The sequence below is a fragment of the Sesamum indicum genome, linkage group LG4 (genome assembly GCF_026168435.1).
Source record: "Sesamum indicum cultivar Baizhima isolate 11 linkage group LG4, ASM2616843v1, whole genome shotgun sequence".
Taxonomy (NCBI): domain Eukaryota; kingdom Viridiplantae; phylum Streptophyta; class Magnoliopsida; order Lamiales; family Pedaliaceae; genus Sesamum; species Sesamum indicum.
Genome location: NC_142660.1, coordinates 9215711 through 9240048, shown reverse-complemented (window position 1 = coordinate 9240048; position 24338 = coordinate 9215711). Strand labels below are relative to the sequence as shown.

Sequence of the window (24338 nt, the reverse complement as noted above, 5' to 3'; positions counted from 1 at the left end):
CTTCCACTTTTCACTATTTGGGTAGTTGTCCTTTTGAATTGTAGATATGGGGCAACCAATCACCTGTGTGAACCACTTGCATTCTTGATAATCTTTCACCTTTGCTTCACCCTACCTTAGTTCATTTGCCTCCCAATACTACTCAATCAGTCACACAGACTTTGCACTCAATGCTGTGTTGTTAGTACCTTCCTTTAAAGTTTAATTTGTTATCAATTCCTAAGCTTTGTTCATCCTCATCTATTGAAGTGTTGTTTTGTTCATCTCATTGCATTTTTTAGAATCAAAAGACTAAAAGGGCTCTAGCCGTAGGAAGACAATTGGGCAATTTTGTATTTATTAGACAAATCTTCATTCGATTCCACTTTCATTGATTCATACATCAAGCTCAAAGATACTTGCTTTACATCTCAAATTTGTAACAAAATTTTATGGCATAGAAGGTTGGGACATCCATCCATTCTTGTACTCAAACATGTTCCAAAAATAAAAGAAATTGGTCCTATACACGATGTTGATTGTAGTGTCTGTCCTACGGCCAAGCAACACAGACTCCCCTTCACCAGCAACATTCATTCTGAGCATATCCTAGACCTTATACACATTGATTAATGGGGATCTTATCACTCACCCTCTCTAACTAGTTGTAGTTACTTTCTTACTATTGTAGACGACTTGAGTCGTGCTACATGGACTTTTCTTCTTAAATACAAATCCCATGTTCATGAAACCTTAGCAAACTTCCTCACTATGGTCAAAACATAATTCCAAACCGTCCACTGATAGTCATTATCTATAATTTTAAAAAAAAATTAACATTCAAAACACATAATTGTATTTGATTATTGATAAAATGATGTTATGTCGTAAAAGTCATAAAATTTGCATTAATGTCAAAATTTGTCCTGAAATTACATTAAGCTATATTTTGTGAATTGCATAAAATTATGGTAAAAAAGTTTATTATTGTTGTGAAGGCTGTCATTATTTAAAAATATATAGTTCCCATTGTGCACATATACAAACCGGTCAAACTTTTTTTTTCAAAACCTGATTCATGATTAGTTAGAAAAGAAGACAAATGTTTCCATGAACTTCCAGCATTATACAATAAAACCTAATCCCTCAAGGATGAACAACCTCCACAGTGTACTCAAGAACAGCATCACCATTAGTGGTGTTCAAGGAATATGTCTTGACCAAAACAAACCCCCTGGCCAGCCTGAACCGCCCTCTCCCTCCAACCACAGCCAGTTCCCGATGATTCTCCGTTATCGGATTCCTGGAAAACATACTGAGTGAACTCCCTTTAAACTTCCCACTTGTAAAACCAAGATCAATATACAAGACCAAAGTCAAGTCCTTGTCCTGGCTCGATGAGACGTATATTCCTCGTGCATTGCCAATGACTTTTGAGGTTATCTCAGGCCCTTCCGTGAGTAGATCATTAATGGCGAATGTGGAGCCAAAAGGTGTCGGCCCGTCCTCTTTTTTAGTGGTGTTCGGACCAGCTATCTGCACTGCACTTGGTTTGTTTCCACTTAGAATGTCATGAACGTAGAAGCGAAGATGAGTTCTCTTTTCCTGAACTGACTCATACGGCCGGCTTTCGGAGTAGTATTTGGAGAGAACCGGTGTAGTCCATACGCTAAGTACTAATATCCATGCCACGAGTACAACCTTCTCCATTTCTCTGCTTTTATCAAGCAGTTTCTTTTAAGCTTTTTTTTAAGGTTATTTTTTCCTATAATTAAAATTTTGTCTTATAACCAATTTATTCATAAAACATACAACATATAGACAATCAATTTAATACATAGAACATATAAACAATCTTTTTAAAATTACAAATTTTAAAAAGAAATTCTGTAATTTTAAAAAATTCCATATATATTTTTAAAATTCCAAAAATTCAAAAATATTTCTGAAATCTTAAAAAAATTGGATTTCTTTTAAAATTACACATTTTAAAAAAAAAATTCAGTAATTTTAAAAAATTTCAGAAATTCAAAAAAGATTCTAAAATATAAAAACATTTCTTTTTTTTTTATAAAATTATAGAATTTAAAAAAAATTCAGTTATTTTAAAAAATTGGAAAAAGTTATTTAAATTTTCAGAAATTCAGAAAAATTTTAGAAAAGCTTCAAAGATTTCTGAAATTTGAATAAAATTATAGAAATTCAAAAAAATTTCAGAAATTTTAAAAAATCTGGATTTTATTTTTAAATTATAGAATTTAAAAAGTTTCAGTAATTTTAAAACATTTCCAAAATTTTTAAAAATTGCAGAAATCTAAAAACTTTTCTGAAATTTAAAAAAAATCTTATTTTATAGAATTTAAAAATAATTTTAGTTATTTTAAAAACTTGGAAAGAATTATTTAAATTTTCAGAAATTCGGAAAAAATTTTAGAAAACCTTCCAAAATTTCTGAAATTTAATAAATTTGCATAAACTTTTTTAAATGTAATGAAATGTAATTTTTTTAAAATTTAACACATTTGTCAACAAAAATAACAACAAACATTAAAGTAAATTAAACAAATATTCAAATAAATTAAAAAAATTAGGAGATTGTACTCTCTTGATTTCCATTTTTTTTTTAACAAAACTACCTAGAGGTGGGGGGAGCTTTTCGGTGTCCCCAGTCCTTCTATATAAAAATTCACAAAATAATTACAGTGGGGAGTGCTACCTCCCTAGAATTTCTTGTAAAGCCATAAACAAGGAGTACTACTCCCTTACAAATAGAGCAATAATAAACATGGAGTACTACTCCCTTGCAACAAAATACCCGAACAGGTGTCGAAGAAAAATTATGGTGAGTCAAAAAGGATTTTTGTTATCCCACCACGTCGTGGATCGCACAACACCTGCAAATAAAGCTGTATAAAAATGCCAACTAGAGTGTGTGTAATGTTCCAAAAGGATAATGATTCATTTTGATTTCCATTTCTTAACTAGATTTTGACGAATCATTATTCGGACAGCCGAAATCTACGAAAATTCATTTTAGGAAAAACATAGGAGATTTTTGGTCAAATTAATGATAATGATTCTTCCCTGTTTTGTTACTAAGGAAAAAAATTACTATTTGATACAATATTAAGAGTATGTTACAACAATCTTTTAAAGTTTGTCATAATTATGAATATCTTCTCATTATTTGAAAAAATATAAAGAGCCCATAATTTTAAGAAGCGTCGAACAATTAGTCCAATTCATTAAATATTGTCTATTTTTATAGTGAACCAACCAAAACGTCCATGTGGATTAAGAATTGTAATTTTATTTTATTTTTTTTTTAAAAAAATATTTTATGGATTAAGTGGATGATTTTTTTTTATAATATTTCAAAATTTTTCATCCACTTTGTCTGATTCTTTTATGAATTTTTATTTTTATTTTTTTAAAAAAATACAATAAGGGCAGAATTAATAATTTCATACCTCAATCCAGAAATTACGTCAATTCACAAACATCAGGGGGTATCTATAATTTGTCAAACAATGAGAGAGTGTTTGTAATTATGTCAAATCTCAGGGGAGGCCCTTGTAATTTACCTGATGGTTGGAGGTGGCAGGCGGAGGGCGGAGGTGGGCCCGGGGGGCTGGGGAATTGCAGACAAAGAGAGAGAGAAAAAAATCGATAAGAAGAAAGAGGAGTGGAACGGCCAAGGCCATTATAAAAATCGTTACTAAGAGAGATACAAAAATTAAAAGATCATTACAAAAGGAATTACAATAATATAGCCATGTAAAAAGCCGTTAAAAATGTTGATATAAATAATGTAGTGTATGGTAGCCGTGTAAAAAAAATCGTTAAAAAGGGTAATACAAACTATGGATACAACATAGGTTTGTGTAGCTGTTACAAAGATTACTCTAAATAATTAATGCTGTGGAAATATATCATTGTAGTGGAACAATATAATTTAAATACATTAAAAAAAATAAAAAATTTTATTTGACATTGATGTATACACAGTACGCAATAAATTTACATATTCATAAATGTTAGTATTATCTTGATGTAACTGTCATCTTACAGTGTTGAACTGCATGGGTTAATCGGACCGTCAAAACCACAAATGCAATTCTCCATGTCCCTCTTTTACGATTCACACGGGAAAGGGCTTTGTAGGAGGTAACCTATATCATTCTCATCCAATGAGATCCCCAAGTTATTTTGCTTCACGTCTTCACGTGATCACAAGGACTCCAAGTAAATCACGCTACTCAGCGTTAGGCCCGACCCATCAACCAAACGAATATCTCATTTATCGCCCCCCACGACTCGTGAGACAGGAAAATAGGAGTATATTCCATTAGTTCACAACAATACTGTAGCTTTCTTTTTATTCCAAATGTGCCACGACTCGTGAGACCACGAATGGGTGAAAGTAGCATCCACACCATATTGTTGTGGATGGAAGGCTTGGATTTAATCAAATCATTTGAATTTCAATCCATTATGGCCCTAATATTTAACTTGGACCATCCAAAGTGAGAGTTAAGTTTTGCTATAACAGAGACCTCATCATTATAAGATCTTGCACGCATCAATTTTAATCATTGAGTATAAACGGATAGATTCCAAACATATCATACTCCAAATATTAAAATACACACCACATGCAGAAACAAGCCTAGCACGGCCCTGTTGGATGATCACAAGCCACATTTTGACCCACTGAGCCCGCAGTGAGTCTATAGTCAATCTAGCGTATGACCCTAACTATTACAAAATAGTAACCCATTATCATTCTAATGGGCCTTTCTCTTTGTTCTTCTTCCATCATGAGTTCCGTCGAGCACCGTCCAATAGGCCTAGGCCTTCATCTCTTTGGAAGCTTATATTTATTCAAAATAAATAAACCCCACATTCCTAACTAAACTCATTATAATTGAAATTGAAAACCCAATCAAAAGTCGGGGGAGTACAAAAGGAGGAAAAAAGTAAGCCTTATTATTTCAAGGACAAAAAGCAAAAAAAGGAATTAAAACAAAGAGGCACGCAGGCCTCACCCAACATAATATTAAACCATGCATTCGACCAATGGGCTCCGTGATCATCCCCATTGTTTATCCAATAAACAATAATTAACACATTTATATCAAATATAAACATGTTATACAAATAAATACAATCTATGTATTTGACAATAGATATCCAATATCTAACACCAAAAATATAGTTACATGCAGAAAATAAGGTACTAATAACGCAATTAAAAAATGAATATCAATCAACATCCAATTTATATTTTTTTTGTTTGCTTGAAAATCATTTTCAAATTAATTTAAGGCACAATTTAATTTTAGAAAAATTTAATTTAACCAAAATTAAAATTAGTCAGAACAAATAATTTCAAAAAAATTGCAGAAAACATGAAAATTCAATTTTTGGGAAAAACGACACCAAAAGGCCTAGCGGTTTGGACAGCAAACGGCTGTCTACTGCTGCCCGCGTGCGCGCGCACGCCACTGCCATACAACTCCATTTTTTAATTTTTTTTGAATTTATACAATTAAAAACTGAAATAAAATCATTCTAAATCCAATTTTCAAAAAATGCATAGATATTCATAATTTAAAAGCAAAATTAATACGTATTTTCTAAACATATAATCATGATACAAAATCATAAAACATGCTTTCCAATAGCATATTAAACAAGTTGTTCATGCTCAATTCATAATAACATGTTAATCCTAAAATCACAACACCGAATCAGGCTCTAATACCACTGAAAGAATCGGTATGACCTGTAAACGCGGCAGAAGCGTGAAATGAAAAAATTATTAAAAATGAATCAAAATGGTTTTCCCTTTGAAATTCCCGGGCGTTTGGTGTTTGTCAAAAGCATAATAATGAACAAATGAACATGCTATGCAAGTGGCTATAGGATGAAACAAAAAGCGTAGAAACAAAACATGGAACTTTACCTTTTGTTTTTATAGTTGAACAGCAACGTGCGTTGTTTCATTTACGTTCTCCCGTTCACTTTAGAATCCAAATTAGAACCCCTCTAATTTGTCCAAACCACACTAAGAATTAGATATAGTTCTTTTTCTATTGCTAGATAGCACAAAGAACAAGAAGAAAAACAACTCCAAAATAACACTATTGATTAGTGGTTTTGGAATGTCTTATGTTCTAAATTGAATCCAATTCAATATAGAACAGAATGGAGAAATTTTTGAAGAGAAAAGAGAGCAAATTTTCATGACTTAGGTGTTGGTTATGCATATATGTGTATAGTTTTGTATATTACATACAATTGAATTCAAAATTCAATAACCACCAAGTTTGCCACCAAGACAGTCTATACATATATGCATATAACGTTAAACCATGATGAAATAACCACTCCATTATCTTGATCATGGTGAGGAGTTTCAACTCCTTCTTAACTTGCTCTAACTACCCTCAACTGGGGTTGTACTTCAAGTATGGATCGGGCTTGATTTAATCAAATTAAATTAAGCCTAATAAAAGTCCATTGAACAATAATTAATTGAATTATTTTTAGCCTAATTAAGTCCAAAGATTCATTTAATCCAATTAAATAAATTTAAGTCCAAAGTCTAATTAAATTATCCAATCAATTAATTAAGCCAAATCAAATGAATTAATTCAATTAATTTAAAGGTATTAGGCCCAAAATTAAGTAATCCAATTAATTAATTCTTGAGCCATCTATCAAATGGATTATTAAATGAACGATCCAATCATTTATATATTCTCCTTGAATTAATTTAATTCAATTAAATTAATTTATTTCTTCTCAAATTAATTCCAAATTAATTCCACCAATTCCATAGTAATTTGTGTGTGACTCTTTAAGTTCATTCTCAGCTAGACTTCGGTATTGCGTCCAACATAAATAATTAATTAAATCTAATTTAATTAATCATTAATCAGAAATGCCGGTCACCATAGGTGGTTGGCACTAGAGACTAGGTGAATGTTGGTGTGAACATTTAGGCTCTCGAGTTCCATACAGGTACGATCCTTCCATCAACCATCTCTCGGCCTTAGTCTAGGGCTTGAAATTGGGTGACAGTTCCCATCCTAGACCAGGCAACTATGCTGAGTACTTGAGATGCGTTTACTCTATTAATCGACAAAGAAAACCATTTCTTATACGATCAATCACTATGTCTATAGACTTAGAGAGTCGAAACCATCTCAGAGTGCATAGGAGATATATCGATCATATACTTATAGGGACGGATTCTATCATAAAATCCACCGTCCTCAATATGTAATCTGACTACACTGGACAAAGCTTATGTTGAAATTGTAGTGTTTATCACTTTGAAGGCTTGTTGTGGAGCTACAGTGAAGAGCTGCAGAGAAAAACTCTGGTTTTGCAGGAAGAAGATGACCCACTGTATTTTATTAGAGCTTGTAGTCGTCTTTTGAGAAAACACATTTTTTTTCTTTCTTTCTTTTCTTCGTTAGCATTTCTTTTAGTATGGCAGTTAAGTTAGTTTTGTCTTTCATTCTAATTTCACTCTCTATTTAAAGAGATGTACTGAGGCTCTGTTTCATGCCTTTTGATTTTCGATAATGAATCCTTCTTCCTGCTACAAATTGCTGATTCCACCTTGTTCATACTTTGACTGTTTTCTTGTTCTTGAATCGCTTTACCTGTTTCATAACAGCTTATAATGACCACATCGAAGACACATTCATCTCTCGCCAGATCCAAGATATAGCCATCACATGCATGCGACTGCCATGATTCCTCAAGTCCAAGGACTAATCCTGTACTATCGGAGCCGAGAATTCAAGTCATACCAACCAAGCCTCCAAAGCTTCTATATGACGATTCCTGCGAGTAAGTTCAATCAGTTAACAACCTTGTCAACTAATCCACTAAAATTGCATAGAAATCCTATGTCTGTCGCTGATGAAACGGAACACTCATCCGATGAATGCAATACTTAGCAAGTCTCTTTAGGACTCTCGATGTCCAGTTTCGAGGTCCTCGACTTAGAACGTTTCAGACTAACCCTCGGAAGTTGGATACAGATGTTGGACGTCTTTGCAATTTCAGTGGGTTAGTTGGCAAGGTGGTCAACTAACTGAACTGACTTGCGGGGATCGTCATATCAAAGTCTTAGAGGCTTGGTCGACATGACTTAAGTCCCCGACTTTGATAATACAAAAGTAGTCCTCAAACTTGAGGAATCATGGTAGTCATGTGCATACAATAACTGTATCTTGGATCTATGCGAAAGGTGATCTTATTACAGTCATGGTCATCATTAGCCTTGTTCAGTGTAGTCGGAGTATGGGCAAGGTCGGAGAGTTCCAAGAAGAGGATTTGTCCCGTGTCAGTATGTGACAAAGATCTCTCCTATGCACTTAGAGACATGTTTTATGCTTTATGAATCTGTGGCCACAATCGTTGATTGAATTTGAAACGGAGGTTCCTATGCCGAGAAACTTGGTGTAACGCAATCTCAAGTCTTAAGTATAGACGCCTAGTCTAGGATGGAAATTGACACTTAATTCCATTCTCTAGACTATGGTCGGGAGACAGTAGATGGAAGGACCGTACTCATATGGACTACATAAAATGAGAGATCCATTGAATGGAAAAGGGCCCAAGAAAAATTAATGACATTAATTTATATTGTGCTTGTCCTTATAATTTAATAAGATGGATCTTATTAAATAATAAGGATAATTTATGCTTATGTATTCAATTAGATTAAATACAAACTGGGTTCAATAAAATTAGATTTAAGTAAAAATTCATTGGGCTTGTAAGTTTAAGGGTAAAAATCGACCAAGCCCATTATTTTGAGCCCATGAAAAATTTCGTGGAAGAAAATAAATGGTAGCAAATTGCATTTTTGGAAAGTACAATTTTAACCATATTGGGGATCTCTTCATTTGTAATAAAGATAAATATACCTTGCAGATAATAGAATGTATTTAGAAACATTCTTAATTATCAAAAAAGGTATATATATGAAATATAATTATTCGAGAAATAATTATAATCATTATTATACAATAAAAAAAAATTCCCTCCTCTCTTCCTCTTGCACTCGGCCGCCCCTTCTCTCTCTAGCACTCGGTGTATTTTTCTCTTCTAGAAAAAAGGACGTAGAGATCCCGACTTTGGTGTGGTCTGGACGAATTAGAGGGCTGCTGTGTTGGAGTGTCAAGTGAAGAACATTTCAAAGTACCGTGAAAAACGAAGGGTATCGTTTTCACCTCTTTAATTTAGGTTTTTTGGATTTTACATTGGCCCCATGTTTGTTTTTTATTTGTGTACATCGAACGCCAAAGAACTCCAAGTGTACACCCCTTGCATACATTTAATTTGCGTATAATTTTTTATTATTACGTGTTTTAATTTGTCGCTTCTGCTAGCGCGTTCTTGGGCTGTACCACATGACCCCTGCTGTATGAACTTATGAGGGGAGTATTATCTTCTGGGGACAAGCATCTGTTGTCACCTCTGCTGCGGGAGGAGCTGGAAAGGATAATCTCATCCTACATGCTCAACGTGTCTTTTACTTTAGTTTTCCTTACTTCGAAAAACGCTTTTCTAAACGTCTTTCTTTTTCTATCAGGCCATTTCTATTTCTGAGGAGCTCTTTTTTATCTCCCAAGAGACTCCCCTAACCTCTTAGACTGAGAGTCAAATGTGGAAACTAGAGGAGAAGGTGGAGCAATTGGGTGTGGAGAATGCCAAGCTTAGGGAGGACAAGAAGGAGACAGCCACCCATTATCAGAATCTGGAGAAGAATCTAAAGAAGCTTCAGAAAGAGGTTGCGAAGCACGAGGCGATCCTGAAGAAAGCTGTGGAGAAGGTCGCCCTAGACTTTCCCAATACTGAGGATGGCCGGCGATATTTGGTCCAATCGCCTAGTACAATTTAAGAAATGCATAGAATATCAAACTAAGTTGTCCAAGGTAGCTGGTCCCTATTTCAAGTTGGGATTCGTGGCTTGGAGGGAGTAATTCAAAAGCGCATGAGTATTCTGCTGTTGGAGTGGAGCCATCCTTTCTCAATTTTCCATATGGCTATCGAGAATATTCCAGACCCTTTTACTGAAAAACCAACTCCGTGGGTGGTGACCTCCCCTTCGAATCAGGTTTGTCTCTCAATTTTCTTTTCTGCAAATTTACAATTATTCTGATCCTGGGTTTAATAGGAGGAAGTACTTGTTGTAGAGGAAGAATTGGATAACATAGTTGGGGAGGTGAAACAAAAGTAAGGGGCCTCCGTTCTAAAGCAGCAATTGATTCTGTAGCGAGGGACCTCACAGGGGATGAAGCCCAGAAGCCAAAGGAAGGAAATGCCCCCAAAGCCGCCGATGCAAGACCTCTTGAAGTCTCTAGTAGTGGCCCCACCCCATCTGAAGAAAAGAAGAAAGAAGACCCCGCTTGTGGGGCTGAGAAACAGAAAGTGTAATTGGATCCCTGCCTTCTTTTAGAAACACATTTTTTTTCCTTGCCCTGCTTTTCCGCCATATGATATGGGGATGGAACAATTTGTTCAATGCTATTTTATAGGGTAAATTACAGCTATTTTTATTTAGATTTGGCATAATAACAAATATTTTATGGTTGTTTGAAAATTACAAATTTCTCATGATTTGTTTTAATGTCTGTTTGACAATGAGTCAATTCCGTTAGTCATTGTAGATTCTCATTCAGTTTTTATGGTAAACTGGCCGAAATATCATTTTGATTAATAAATTATGATTTTATATATTTCTTAATTTTTTCAAAATATTTTAAGAACTATTATGCCATGTGGATTATTTATTTTACACAACCTCGGATTTCTTTTTTATGTTTTTAGACGTTTATTTAAGAAAAAAAGTAGCAAGGTAAAATAATAACTTCTACATGCATGATCACCGTCTTCGAAACTATATGATTATAATTAGGGAGTATTTATAATTTTTCTAACAATAAAACCATGATTGGTATATATGTAGGAATGGGGAGGGAATGGATTTGGCATTTCCGGGTTCATTCCTACATATGAGATTGATATAAGTAAGGAAACCTTAAGGAAAATAACTAGTAACTTAATTAGCTTGTATATATATGGTGGTTATATATATCATCTTGTCGCTGTCCATATAGCTTTCTTTTCATCCTCGTGGAGGTTTTAATTAGTTCATTGTCAAATTAGGTGATGGTGATGGTTTCTATTCTGCCAATGATGTCCTATGACCAATTTTATTACCAGTTTCAGTAAAAAAATCAGCATTTAATTCCTAAAATAACTTTGAGTAATGACTTTTTCTCCCTCAGTTGATGCTGAATTTTCTTCAAGTAATCAAGTAGAATGTGTTTTAATAAACATAGAGATTCTCTTCTATAACATTGTAGACCAATTGAACAGGATGTAGTGGAGCTTGATAACGCCTTTGAGGGTAAATTACGTGACGCCAGGTTCCAATCATGTCAGTACATGTCTTAATTCCATTAAGTTTCTGAAGGAAACGACAAATTCGTATACTGGAATATATTTCACGAGAATTAAAGTCGTTTCGATCATAAATTTAAATTAAAATTGCAATTTAAGCTTGCAATTAGGGTGTCTCCGCACCTACCTACTTATGCACCTCGGAACCTATTGGGCACATTCATAAGTTCAAAAAAGCAGCCCTGCTATACAGGTATACTAATAGTATTTGATCTGGCTCGAAATCAGCGATTTGGATGAGCAACCTCACCGCAGTTGACTAACTCTACCAAAATCAAGTATTTGGGATCCTGAGAATAAGACAAGCAACGTGAGCTCGTCGGGTACGTCCCCGACAACGACCCTCCGATGCTCAAGTTAGATTGATCGAGGAAAAAGTGTGCGATCAAAAGTGCGGATCGAATGGAATTAGCATTAATTACCTCGTAATTTGGCGTTTCGGGGTATTTATAGGACTTAGCCGGGTACTGTTGAATATGCCACGTGGCGTCATCCGACTAGCTTACGTCCTAGATCGTACGGCTATCGTTGCCTGGGTCTTCAAATGGGTTTTTCGGGTCCGGGTCGGGTCGAACCCGATCCTTTCAATAGAAAGATGCGGATCTTGAGGAAAAGGACCTAAAGGCCCCTCATTAAGGGTATTTTAGGTATTTGTGCAATATCCCAAACATTACTCCCTCACTTATTCAAAGTACAGGACATTGCACTATGAAGAAGTAGAAAGGTAGCGACCGTTTGATCAGACTGGAGGCGCGTCTACGTGTCATCATCCGGATGCTTCTGTTAGAGGCGCGTTTCCCTGGGCATTCCGCCTATAAATAGGCCTTCATTCAAACGATAAGACTTACCCCACACTCGAGCTTCCGCAATCAGTACCCAGAATTCGATTTCGACTACGACCTGCAGCTTCTCGAGCCATCCTGCTTTTAAGGTACGATGTCTTCGAGTTTTAGTTCTAATTCTAACTCAGACTCCGGGTCCGGCTCGCGACCTCGCCGACCTCGAATGAGGTTCCTGCACCTTCCTATGTGGCCTCCCCTAAGAGGAATAAAAAGTTCATAGTGCCCAAGAAAGCTAAAAAAACCACTAAAACCCTAGACGAGCAGGCTGGACTGTCCACCATTAAGAAATTCCAGGGTAGGATGATTAAAAACCCCTGGGAGGCTGTAGTTAGTGTAGTCAAAACACCTATTCATAAAATCAGGGATCGTTATTTCATTCCCCATGATTACGAAATTCTGATTCCCAAATCATTCGACCGCATGCATTGGCCTCCGGTCTAAGATTCCCTTTGTCTCCCTCCTTAGCAGCCATTTTCCATAAGCGCGGGCTTTTGCCTATGCAACTGTCCCCTAATTCAATAAGCCACATCATGCTTTGCGTAATAATAATGAAATTTTTGCGCTTAGAACCCAGTTTTGATAACTTTTGGTCCCTGTACTCTTTCACCACCTCTAAGCAATCACGGGATAGGGGTTTTTTCTACCTTTCTGCCAAATCGGAGTGTAGATATTTAGAACCTTTAAAATCAAACGTTGGCCCCTGGCGTGATAAGTATATTTTCGTTCGTCCTCCTCCCGGAGTCGTTTAGCCCTTCCGCCTAGAATGGAATAAATATAAACCCTCACCAAAAACTAGTGGAGGGGGACTGGAACGCGATTAGATAAATAGCCTAACAGCTTATAAGCACGATCCGAAGAAGCTTTTAACTGAGAAGGCATTGCGGCTCGCTCGTCTATCTCCAGCACCCCTCCACATCAAAGAGACCCTAGGTGATTTTTGATTCCGACGCTAATCTAACAATGTGCTTTATTTGAATCTTGACTCAAATTTCTCCTGTTTCTGCAGACGAATTAGTGATGAATTCTCGGTTAGCCCTGCGGTTGAAGGCCATCCAGAATCAAACCGGAAAGCTACCGGTCGCACCCACTGCCGACACCTCTACGACCGCAACCACATCGCCATCGCCTCTTCGCACCCAAGTCCCCTCTGGTCGTCCCGAGGCTGAGCATAGCCCGCGACCCAATGCACCTATTCAAATCGATCGTGAGGGGACTCCTCTTCATGGGTATAACTCAGAAGACCTGGATCTGCATCTTGATGATGAGCCGAGCGAAGGTCAAAATGCCGACAAGGGTGAGAGTTTGGGCGATCAAGGCGGAGAAGGGGGGAGTTCGAAAAAGAGAAAGAGGCATCACAAGTACAAAGGCAAGAGCTCTGCCGAACCCAAGGGTAAGAGCCCTGCCGAGCCCTCTGACTCCTCCAAATCTTCTCTGCCAGAGGTGAACCGATGGGCCAAATCTCAGAGCAGGATGGCTAGGGAAGCTACTGAGAAATCTGATCATCAGGAAGATCGTGAGCTACATGCGACTGGAGCTATTCTCGACCTACTGGGACCAAACACGAGAAGAACTTAAGGGAGCCAATCATCTGGCCTCTGAGCTGAAGGGTGACAGACTCCTCCCACACTGGAACATTTCTGCTAATAGCTCAGTCCTCTTCACCAGACCAGGGTAAGACTCGTGGGACCTGTTCGATGCCTGCATTCTTCCTCGCGATCAGGCTTCCTGGTTGGTGAACACTCCCACCAGGATAGAAGAGCATGGAGCTCACACCCTGATGCAGGTAACCTCTTTAGAACATCTAATTTTATCATTCTTCAGCCCGCTTTTAACATCTGTTCTCTGTTCGTCGTGCTAGATGGCTACTTTCTTCCGGAGCTTGTCTATGAAATGCTCAAGCTATCGCAGGAACCAGATAGTCGCCGATGCCAGGATTGGGGAACTCAGGGCCCAGCTAGTGGATCGAGACAGGATGGACCGAACCCACATGGAGGAGATGCAGACCTTGATCGAAGAAGTCCAAAAACTGAAAGGCCAGCTCACAGCAGCCACGGAGGCCAAATAGGTCGCATTCTACGAAGGAAGGAAGGAGGGGTTCGATGCGGGCAGGGAAGCTGGGCTGATCGAAGGCCGAAAATAGGGCTTCCAGTCTGGCCATACTCAAGGGATTGAGGAAGGACAATTTGGCCGCATTAATCTTGAGGAGCATCATCAAGCTCTTGCTAACTCCCGAGTTTTGCTAACTCCCGAGTTTCCATAGCTCGTGATTTCTTGAAGTCCGGCTCATTCAAAACCGCTGTGGAGATCTAATCTGCCGACTTCTTCAACAAGGGCTACAGGACTTGCGAGGCCCAGCTTGAAATGCTAGGCGGCTTTGCAGATTCCTTCGACCAGAGTTGAATGGACATAACCTTAGATGGGAAGCTGCAGCCGTACCCTGTAGAGCCTGCGCCTACAGATGACGGATTCTCCGTTCTGCTTGACGAGATTGAACCCAATCCCTAGCTAGGTGCTTCTAGTTCCTGGGTCATTTTTGTACGGTGGGGTCAACACCAAGTATTTCTAACTTTTGTACTACCCCCCAAACAGAATTTTTGATGCAACTATCTTGCCAATACACTATTTTTGCCAATACAACACTTTTTGGCTCGATTTTTGGACTCGCGTACTTAAATATTTGCTGCATTTCTGTTACCATGAAAACCTCGTTTGGTTAGCATGTAGTGTGCATCCTTGCCAGATCGCACCTTTGTTGGTCGCATCACGTTGAATGCCTCTTTTTCAGTCGACATGTAGGGTGCCTTTTTTTCAGATCGCAGTTTGTTGGATGCACTTAGTTGAATGCCTCTTTTTCAGTCGCCATGTAGGGTGCGTCTTTTTCAGATCGCACTTTTGTTGATCGTATTTCGTTGAATGCCTCTTCAGTCGGCATGTAGGGTGCGTCTTTTTCAGATCGCACTTTTGTTGGATGCAGTTAGTTGAATGCCTCTTTTTGAGTCGACATGTAGGGTGAGTCTTTTTCAGACCGCACTTTGCTGGGTGCATCTCGTTGAATACCTCTTTTTCAGTTGGCATGTAGAGTTCATCTTTTTCAGATCGCACTTTTGTTGATCGTATTTCGTTGAATGCCTCTTTTTCAATTGGAATGTAGGGTGCCTGTTTTTCAGATCGCACTTTTGTTGGGTGCACTTAGTTGGATGCCTCTTTTTCAGTCGGCATGTAGGGTGCGTCTTTTTCAGACTGCACTTTGCTGGGTGCATCTCGTTGAATGCCTCTTTTTCAATTGGCATGTAGATTGCATATTTTTCAGATCGCACTTTTGTTGATCGTATTTCGTTGAATGCCTCTTCAGTTGGCATGTAGGGCTTAGATCGGGAAGTTTGATAAACGACAGTAAGCATGTAAAATACGCATAAGAAATACACATAATTTTCGAACTGGTATAACATGATAAGAAAATCTGGCCTTTTTCAGGCTCCCAAAGATGAATCAGAGTTGGTATACATTGGTCAGCCTTTCCAGGCATCAAAATAAAAATAAAAACTAACGACCTCCGACCAGCACAAGAAACACGACCTTCCTAACCTTGACATGAGTGAGCTGACGGCCTTTCGTAGGCACCTCAAATATGCAATCTTCTACAGTTGATGGCCTTTCGCAGGCTCTGTAAATATGCGATCTTCTACAGTTTATGGCCTTTCGCAGGCTCCTTAGATATGCGATCTCCTACAGTTAATGGCCTTTCGCAGGCTCCTTAAATATGCGATCTCCTACAATTGATGGCCTTCCGCAGGCTCCTTAAATATGCGATCTCCTTGGTCGTGCATAAAACTTCTTCAAATTCCGGATATTCCATGGCCGCGGTAAGTTCTGCCCGTGCATATCCTGCAACCTATACGTACCTTGCTTCCTGATTTCGATGATTTTGTATGGGCCCTCCTAAGAAGGATCGAGCTTGCCCATGTGCTTCGAAGCCTCCACCTTTTTTAGTACCAAATCACCCACCTACAGTTGCCTTGGCTGGATTTTGCGATCGTGATTTTTCATCATCAATCCCTTGTGATGCAGAATCCTTGCGTATGCAACGTCCCTCTTTTCTTCTATCACCGTGAGGTCAAAGCCTCGCTCGCTGTTATTCAACTCGGGGTCATACATCGCGATCCGCTGGGACTCCTCACCGATCTCTGCAGGGACTATTGCTTCCGTACCATATACCAAACATAATGGAGTCTCACCTGTTGCTGTTCGGGGTGTGGTTCGGTATGCCCACAAGATTCCCAGCAACTCTTCGACCCAAGATCCCTTGTTCTCCAGTCGCGTCTTTAGATGCTGTAAGATCGTTCGATTTGTCACCTCAGTTTGTTCATTAGCTTGAGGGTTTGCCACCGCTGAGAAGTGTTGTGCGATCTTGAGCTCCTTACACTATTCCGTGATCTTTTTCCCCTGAAACTGAGTTCCGTTGTCAGAAGTTAAGATTCTAGGTATATCGAACCTGCATATGATCTTCTTCCAAATGAAAGTGATGACTTCCTTCTCCGAGATCCTGGTTACTGCTTCTGCTTCGACCCATTTGGAGAAGTACTCCCCTACTACGATTATAAACTTCTTTTGAGATTGAACGGGAGGGAATGGTCCCACGATGTATATCCCTCATTGATCAAAAGGACACGCTACTTTGATCGGTTCGATAGGGGTCGTCGGCTGATGAATCAAAGATGCGTATCTCTGGCACCTCTAGCATTTCTTCACCAACTCCTTCGTGTCTGCAACCATGGTCGGCCAAAAGTACCCTTGGCGCATCACCTTCTGCGCCAGCGACTTGGCACCTGAGTGGTTCCCGCAACTTCTTTCGTGGATCTCTCGCATAACATAATCCGCCCTTTCCTTATCCAAGCACTTCAACATTCGACCCTCAACCGTTCTTTTATATAATTGACTGGAAATTAGGGTCAAACATGCTGCTCAAAATCTCACCCTTTTGGCCTTAATTAGATCCTCAGGCAAGGCATCTTTCTCAAGATATTGGATGATCTCGTCTTTCCACGAATCGACCTCAACCACTGCCTGGATCTCTAACTTTTCGGCGATAACTGATCGGTCTCGTACTAGAGCGGTCACCTTGCGATCTTTTATCCCTGACATCGCAGCTCCAAACTTAGACAAAGCATCTGCCTTATCGTTTTCTGCCCTGGGTACTTGCGAGACAGAACACTTATCATACTTACCCATCCATCTCCTAACGATCTTCCTTTAGGATGTCATTGTTTTTTCCCTTGTCTCATACGTGCCCTCTATCTGTAGCACGACTAGCTGAGAGTCAATAAACAATTCTAAATCTCTAGCTCCTGCTTCGTACGCGAGCTCCAACCCCAAAATTAGTGCTTCGTACTCGGCCTCATTGTTAGTGACAGGGAAAGACAATCGAGCTGCAACCTCGATTTCAACTTCCTTGGGTCCTTGTACTAATATCCCGGCACCCACATTATTAGCATTCGGCGATCCATCCACGTGTAACATCCACTTGCAATTCTGCTCCCTTGGGTCGCTAGTCAATTCCATCACGAAATCAGCCAACACTTGTGCTTTCTGCGCTGTCCGGGGCTGGTAATCAATGTCGTATTGCATCAACTCCACCGTCCATTTAATTAACCTTCCAGAGGCCTCCGGTCGAGACATCACATGTTTTAGAGGATGATTCTTCAGCAAAACTACCTTGTGTGATTGAAATACGGTCGCAATTTGCGTGCTATGACGACCAGCGAAAGTGTCAATTTCTCCATCTTTGAGTACCTCGACTCTGCCCCTGCAGCATCTTACTGACATAATATATTAGGCTTTGGTTTTTTTCTTCCTCCCGTACCAGCACCGAACTGACCGCATTGTCCAGCACCGCCAAGTATAGAAAGAGTACTTCTCCTTCTTTTGGATTAGCAGGCAGAGGGGCCTTTACCAAGTAGTTCTTTAAATCTTGCAGGGCCCTTTCACATTCCTCCGTCCAATCAAAATTTTCGTTTTCCGCAACACTTTAAAGAAAGGTAAGCTCTTATTTGCGGACCGAGAAATGAATCTATTCAAAGAAGCGATCTTACCCGTTAGCTTCTGCACTTCCTTGATCGTGGTCGGTGATCGCAAGTTCATGATGGCTTGGATCTTCTCCGGGTTAGCTTCAATCCCGCGTTCGCTGACCATGTATCCAAGAAATTTTGCCCCCGCCTACTCCGAATGTGCATTTATCTGGGTTCAATTTCATCCCATACGATCTCATGACATCAAAGGCTCGTCCGAGGTGTTCAAGATGATCCTGCGATCTTCTACTCTTTACGAGCATATCGCCGACGTACACCTCCATGGTCTCACCAATAAGCTCCTGGAACATCCTGTTCACCAACCGTTAGTAGGTGGCACCTGCATTCTTTAAACCAAAGGGCATAATATTATAGCAGTAAATCCAAGCCTGAGTAATAAAAGATGTCTTCTCACGATGTTCCTTGGCCATGTAAATTTGATGGTACCCTTGATAGGCATCCATCATAGAAAACATTTCGAATCCTGCAGTTGAGTCGACCATGACATCAATTCTGGGTAAGGGGTAAGGATCCTTCGGGCACGCCTTATTCAAATCAGTAAAGTCCGTGTACATCCTCCATTTTCCTAATGCCTTCGGGACAAGTACCACGTTAGAAAGCCATTCGGTGTATTGAACTTCAGAAACGTACCCGGCCTTTAGTAACTTTGCCACCTTTTGCTCGATTATTCTGTTCTTATCACCTCCGAACGACCTCCTCTTCTACTGTAAAAGTCGTTCCATTGGATCAACGTTCAGTCTGTGCATGATCACCTCAGGGTTGTTCCCTTTGAAATCTGAAGGGCTCCATGCGAACATGTCCACGTTCTTCCTAAGAAATTCCACCAGCATCGTTTCCATTTCTCCCATGTTCGCTCCAATCCTTGTGGTCTTTCCTTGCTCACCCTCTACTAGCTGCACTGCCTTGTACTCATCACTGGGTTTCAAATGTTCGGCCTCGTGCAGCCGCGGCTCGGCATCTTCTCTCGTCTTCATCCTTTTTTGCCCGGACTCCCCTTTTAGTGATAGATTGTAGCACTTTCGAGCCTCTTTTTGATCGTAAGCTATTTCTCCTACTCCATTCTCCGTGCGGAACTTCATTTTCATATGAAATGTGGAGATGACTGCCCGGAACACGTCAAACCTGGCGTCCCTAAAATCACATTGTACGCAAAAGGGGTGTCAACTACTAAAAACTTTACCATGAGAGTTTTTCTCTTAGGTTCTTCCTCCATGGATACAGGTAATTCGATAATGCCGAGCGATGCTACCTCGCTTCCTCCAAATCCGACAAGAGGAGTTTTCACTAGCTCCAGGAAGGCATTTTGAGTCCCATCCTGTCAATAACGCTCTTGAATATGATATCTGCTCAACTTCCACTATCAACCAGTATTTTGTGAACAGTGAAATTCGAAATATCTAATTTGACGACCATCGGGTCGTTCATCACTCCATCGGCTGCTGGCCTATCCGAACTATCAAATGAAATGGCTTCCTCCTCTTCCACCTTTAACACGTACTCCCTTTCTCGGCTCGATCCTAGGACTCTTGCGCATCTCTTCCTGGTTCTCTGTGAATATCCTGCACTTGAACCCCCTGCAATCGTATATATAACCCCTTTGGTCAGCTCATTGCTCCGGTTTGCCGGAACTTTGTCCGCTTTGGAAGGACCGGGGTTGCGATCTCTGCTTCTCAACCGACTCCTCGCTCTATCTTTGTGGGTTTTGCATCCGCTGGTGATTTGATCGCGGAAATATCCCTGCCGTACTAACCTTCCTATCTCATCTTTCAGCTGGAAGCATTCCTCCGTGTTGTGACCCCTTTCAAGATGGAACTTGCAGTACTTGTTAGAGAATTTTATAGAGGGTATACCTAGTATGTCTCGGCCATTTCAGCACATCTGCGTTTTCTACCATCATCAGGGCTCTCTCGCGCGTCATAGACAATGGAGTGTAGTTGTGATATTTAGGTTGATACTTTGGCTCCCTCGGTCCATCATTCTTAGTTTTATTTCCACTGCTCCCTTTAACATCATGTGGCCTCTTATACGTTTGTTTGCGTTCCCTTCGCTCAGAATCTTTCATGGTGTTCATTTCTTCTTCATTGATGTACTTCTGGGCCAAAGCCATCAGCTGCTCCACATCAATTGGGGGATCGCGTGCGAGCGCTGATGTGAACGGGCCTTTCTTTAGTCCATGGATCAAAATGCTGATCATCATATCAATACGAAGATCCTGTATTTTCAACGTCTCATTATTAAACCTCCCCATGAAGCTCTTCAAGGTTTCTCCTTCCCCTTGACATATATTTAAGAGATGAGTAGCCGACCTCTTCTGTTTCTTCTTACTAGCAAAGTAGAAAGAGAACTTCGGAATAAGTTGCTCGTACGAATCGATACTTCCATGAGGCAACCTGGTGAACCATTCTTGGACTTTTCCTGCAAGAGTAGTAGCAAACAATTTAGCCATTATGGGGCCTGATTGCCCATACAAATTCATCACCATCTCAAATGCAGCGACATGTTCGTAACGATCTTTTGTTCCATTGTATCTCTTTAAATCGAGCACTCTGAACCCTGGTTCAACCACCTGGATCAATATATATACTGAATGGGGAATTCTTGTTATGGGAGACTATCTCTCCTTGCTTCTTCAGCTCATCAATCTGCTTGTGTAGGAGCTCTATCTGTTTTCCCACGCTTTCGACCTCTGCCCGGGATATTGCTGGCTCCCTTCCCTTGGTCTGGACATGGCTGCTAGATCCTGCCTCTGACATTGCTGGCCTCCTACTACGACGTTCCGGCTCGCTTGGCTCCCTGGACTCTCTCATCGGTTCTCTATTTTTGAATCATTGTTTCCTTGCAGTTCCCTTTTCGACCGGGGTTGAAGTCCTCCTTTCATACTCTACAATAGCGTTCTTACTTGCTTCTTCGATCATTCGTTGTAACTCATCTTTAGTCAAGTGCAACATCGATCCTCCTCTCCTCGGCGTTTCCTCTTCTCTGTTATTTCTCCTCGAAGAACCCTCTATAGTGACTGGTGATTCTCAAATGTTTTCCACAGACGACGCCAACTGATTTGCCTCGAAATCAGCAATCTGGATGAGCGACCTCACTGCAGTTGACAAACGCTTCCAAGATCAAGTATTTGGGATCCCGAGAATAAGACAAGCAATGTGAGCTCGTCGGGTACGTCCCCGACAACGACCCTCCGATGCTGAAGTTAGATTGATCGAGGAAAAAGTGTGCGATCAAAAGTGCGGATCGAATGGAATTAGCATTAACTACCTCATAATTTGGCGTCTCGGGGTATTTATAGGGCTTAGCCAGGTACTGTTGAACATGCCACATGGTTTCATCCGCCTAGCTTACGTCCTAGATCGTGCGGCTATCGTTGCCTGGGTCTTCAAATGGGTTTTTCGGGTCTGGGTCGGATCGAACCCGACCCTGTCAGTAGAAAGATGCGGATCTTGAGGAAAAGGACCTAAAGGCCCCTCATTAAGGGTATTTTAGGTATTTTTGCAATATCCCTAACATTATTAAATGTCGCGTATTTCTTACTACATTAACTAACTCTGCCCAACATGGGTTCAACGAACTCCTCGCTAGATCAATATGTTCTTTTGCAGAGTTTAGCTCTCGTTTTCTATATCAGTCGCTAGTAGCCAAAAATACTAAAAATTGGGTATCAGTCTTTTTGGGGTAAAATATGAAGAAAACCTTGAGAGCATATATGTAACCTTTCAACGACACCATCTTGGAAGTCCCAACAGCTATTGATCAATGCTTTCACGCAGGGACTCCAAGTCAGACCTCTCTTTCAACCTTTGGCTAACAAGCCTATTGCCAATTTCCATGACCTGCTATAAAGGGAGGAGAAATACATGAACATAAAAAAATATCCAACTAATGAAGTAAGGCAATAACCAAAATAAGAGAACGGACTATGAAGCTAACTCTTCTCGAAGAAGCAGAGGAAACTGTGAGGATAGTTCAATCCCCCCCAAGAACGAGCATTACACCCCACTCATCACTAGCCCAACATAAATGCTGGTGGCCATAGACTCTACAGTAGCCTCAAGTGCTGAGGAAGGACCGCAACTTCTCAAATCTAAAAATTTCTGTAGGCACTATAGGGAGTATAGACACGATACTAAACAAGTGTTGCCAATTGATACAGGAGAATGAAAGGTTCATTGAAGCTAATTATTTAAAGGACTACATTGATAATGATCAGCATCATGAATGATAAGAAGAACGTTCCCACTATTAGTACTCCCACAAGAGCAAGGGTCGACTTGCTGACCCTTTCAAGAGGAGTACCAAATAGGGAAGGCTTAGGCAGAATAATCAAATAAGTTGTAGAGGTCAGAGACTATGATATCTCTTACCAGCCCAAAATATCCATTAAGCCCCAAGCACTAGAAGAATTCATGATTGAAGTAATGCCCACAAAAGAAAATTAATAAACATAGCTGCTCCACCTAGATGGCTCCTCCATATATCCAGGCAGTGGTGTCGAAAATCGTGCTGACTAGCCTAGAATGAGACGTGCCGGAATCTACCCTAAAATTTGACTTCAAACCCTTGAATAACAGGGCTGAATTCGAAGCATTCATTGCAAGTTTCAAGATGGCACGTGATGCAGAAGCAACAAATCTAACAACTTACTCTGATTCCCAGCTGGTGACCAATTAGGTTGAAGGCACATAAACTGTAAAGGAGGACAAAATGAAGGAATACCTCTAAGAAATAACTGAGCTCAAAAATAGGCTCAAGACTTTCTAGCTCCACCGAATTCACCACATGGAAAACACTAAAACGGATTACCTAGCTCCACTGACCAACTCTTTAGCCGATTGAAGCACTCGCACTATCATTATAAGAATATTTACTAAGGTTTGTAATAATATTGATGTAACCATCTGCCAGATCAGTACAGAAGCAGGAAACCTTTTCTTTACTAATTTCAGGAAACAACCTATCTTGCTGAGTTGAGAGTGTTTATCAATACGAATTTTAACAATAAATGAATTGAAATGCATATATTATAAGTTGTTTTGTAATGTCTTTTGTCACGGTATTTGGAACGTCTGTATTTTCTAACGGCTTTTGGTAAGACTGTTGTACAAAAATCATCCCAAATGTAATGATTCTTGTAACACCGTCTTTTCATACACTTTACAACAATTTTTGCCACTGCCGTTGTAATAGTTGTTTACTTCACCAAATATTGATTACAAAATAGGTAATCATTACAAGACCCATAGAAAAATAGTAACGGTCTACAAATTGTGGCTTTTGGCACAAATAAAATTTGTAGCGATTTCTGAAACAATTTATGACCGTCACAAATTAATCCATTTTCATTACCCTCTCAATGACGTCAACAAGTCCATTCCACTATAAAACTATTACAAGGAATAGGCCTTTCCGAAAGAGTCGTTACAAATCCTGCCTTTTTTTATAGTTAAGAGGGAAAAACTATTATTTTAGTCCGCTAAGTATGTCTAATTTTAATTTTAGTTCGATAACTATGCCCATTTTTGTTTAGGTCCAGTAACTTACGAAATTGCTTACTTTTAGTCCTCTGGTAAATTTTCGGACAATTTTACCCCTATGCAACTTTTGAAAGGCAGTTTTAGTCCATATGCACTCATAGGGGTAAAATTGTCCGAAACTTTGCAAGAGGACTAAAACTAAGCAATTTCATAAGTTATTGGACCTAAACAAAAATGGACATAGTTATCGGACTAAAATTAAAATTAGGCATACTTAGCGGACTAAAATAATACTTTTCCCTAGTTAAGAGGGATGGCCCTCCAGCTAAAAGTTTATGAGCTTGATATTTTTGGCATACTTTAAAAAAAGATGCTATACAGAATGGGTAAGGAAGTGCGAGCAATGTCAAAAGTATGGGCATCTCATCCATGTACCTATTAAGCCCTTTAAGGCACTT

At 39.6% G+C, this 24338-nt stretch overlaps 1 pseudogene; it reads right to left on the bottom strand.

Moving 5' to 3' along the window:
• Window positions 1-992: 992 nt before the first annotated feature.
• LOC148788418 (dirigent protein 4 pseudogene) lies at window positions 993-1755 on the bottom strand (annotated as a pseudogene).
• Between the last annotated feature and the right edge of the window lie 22583 nt (window positions 1756-24338).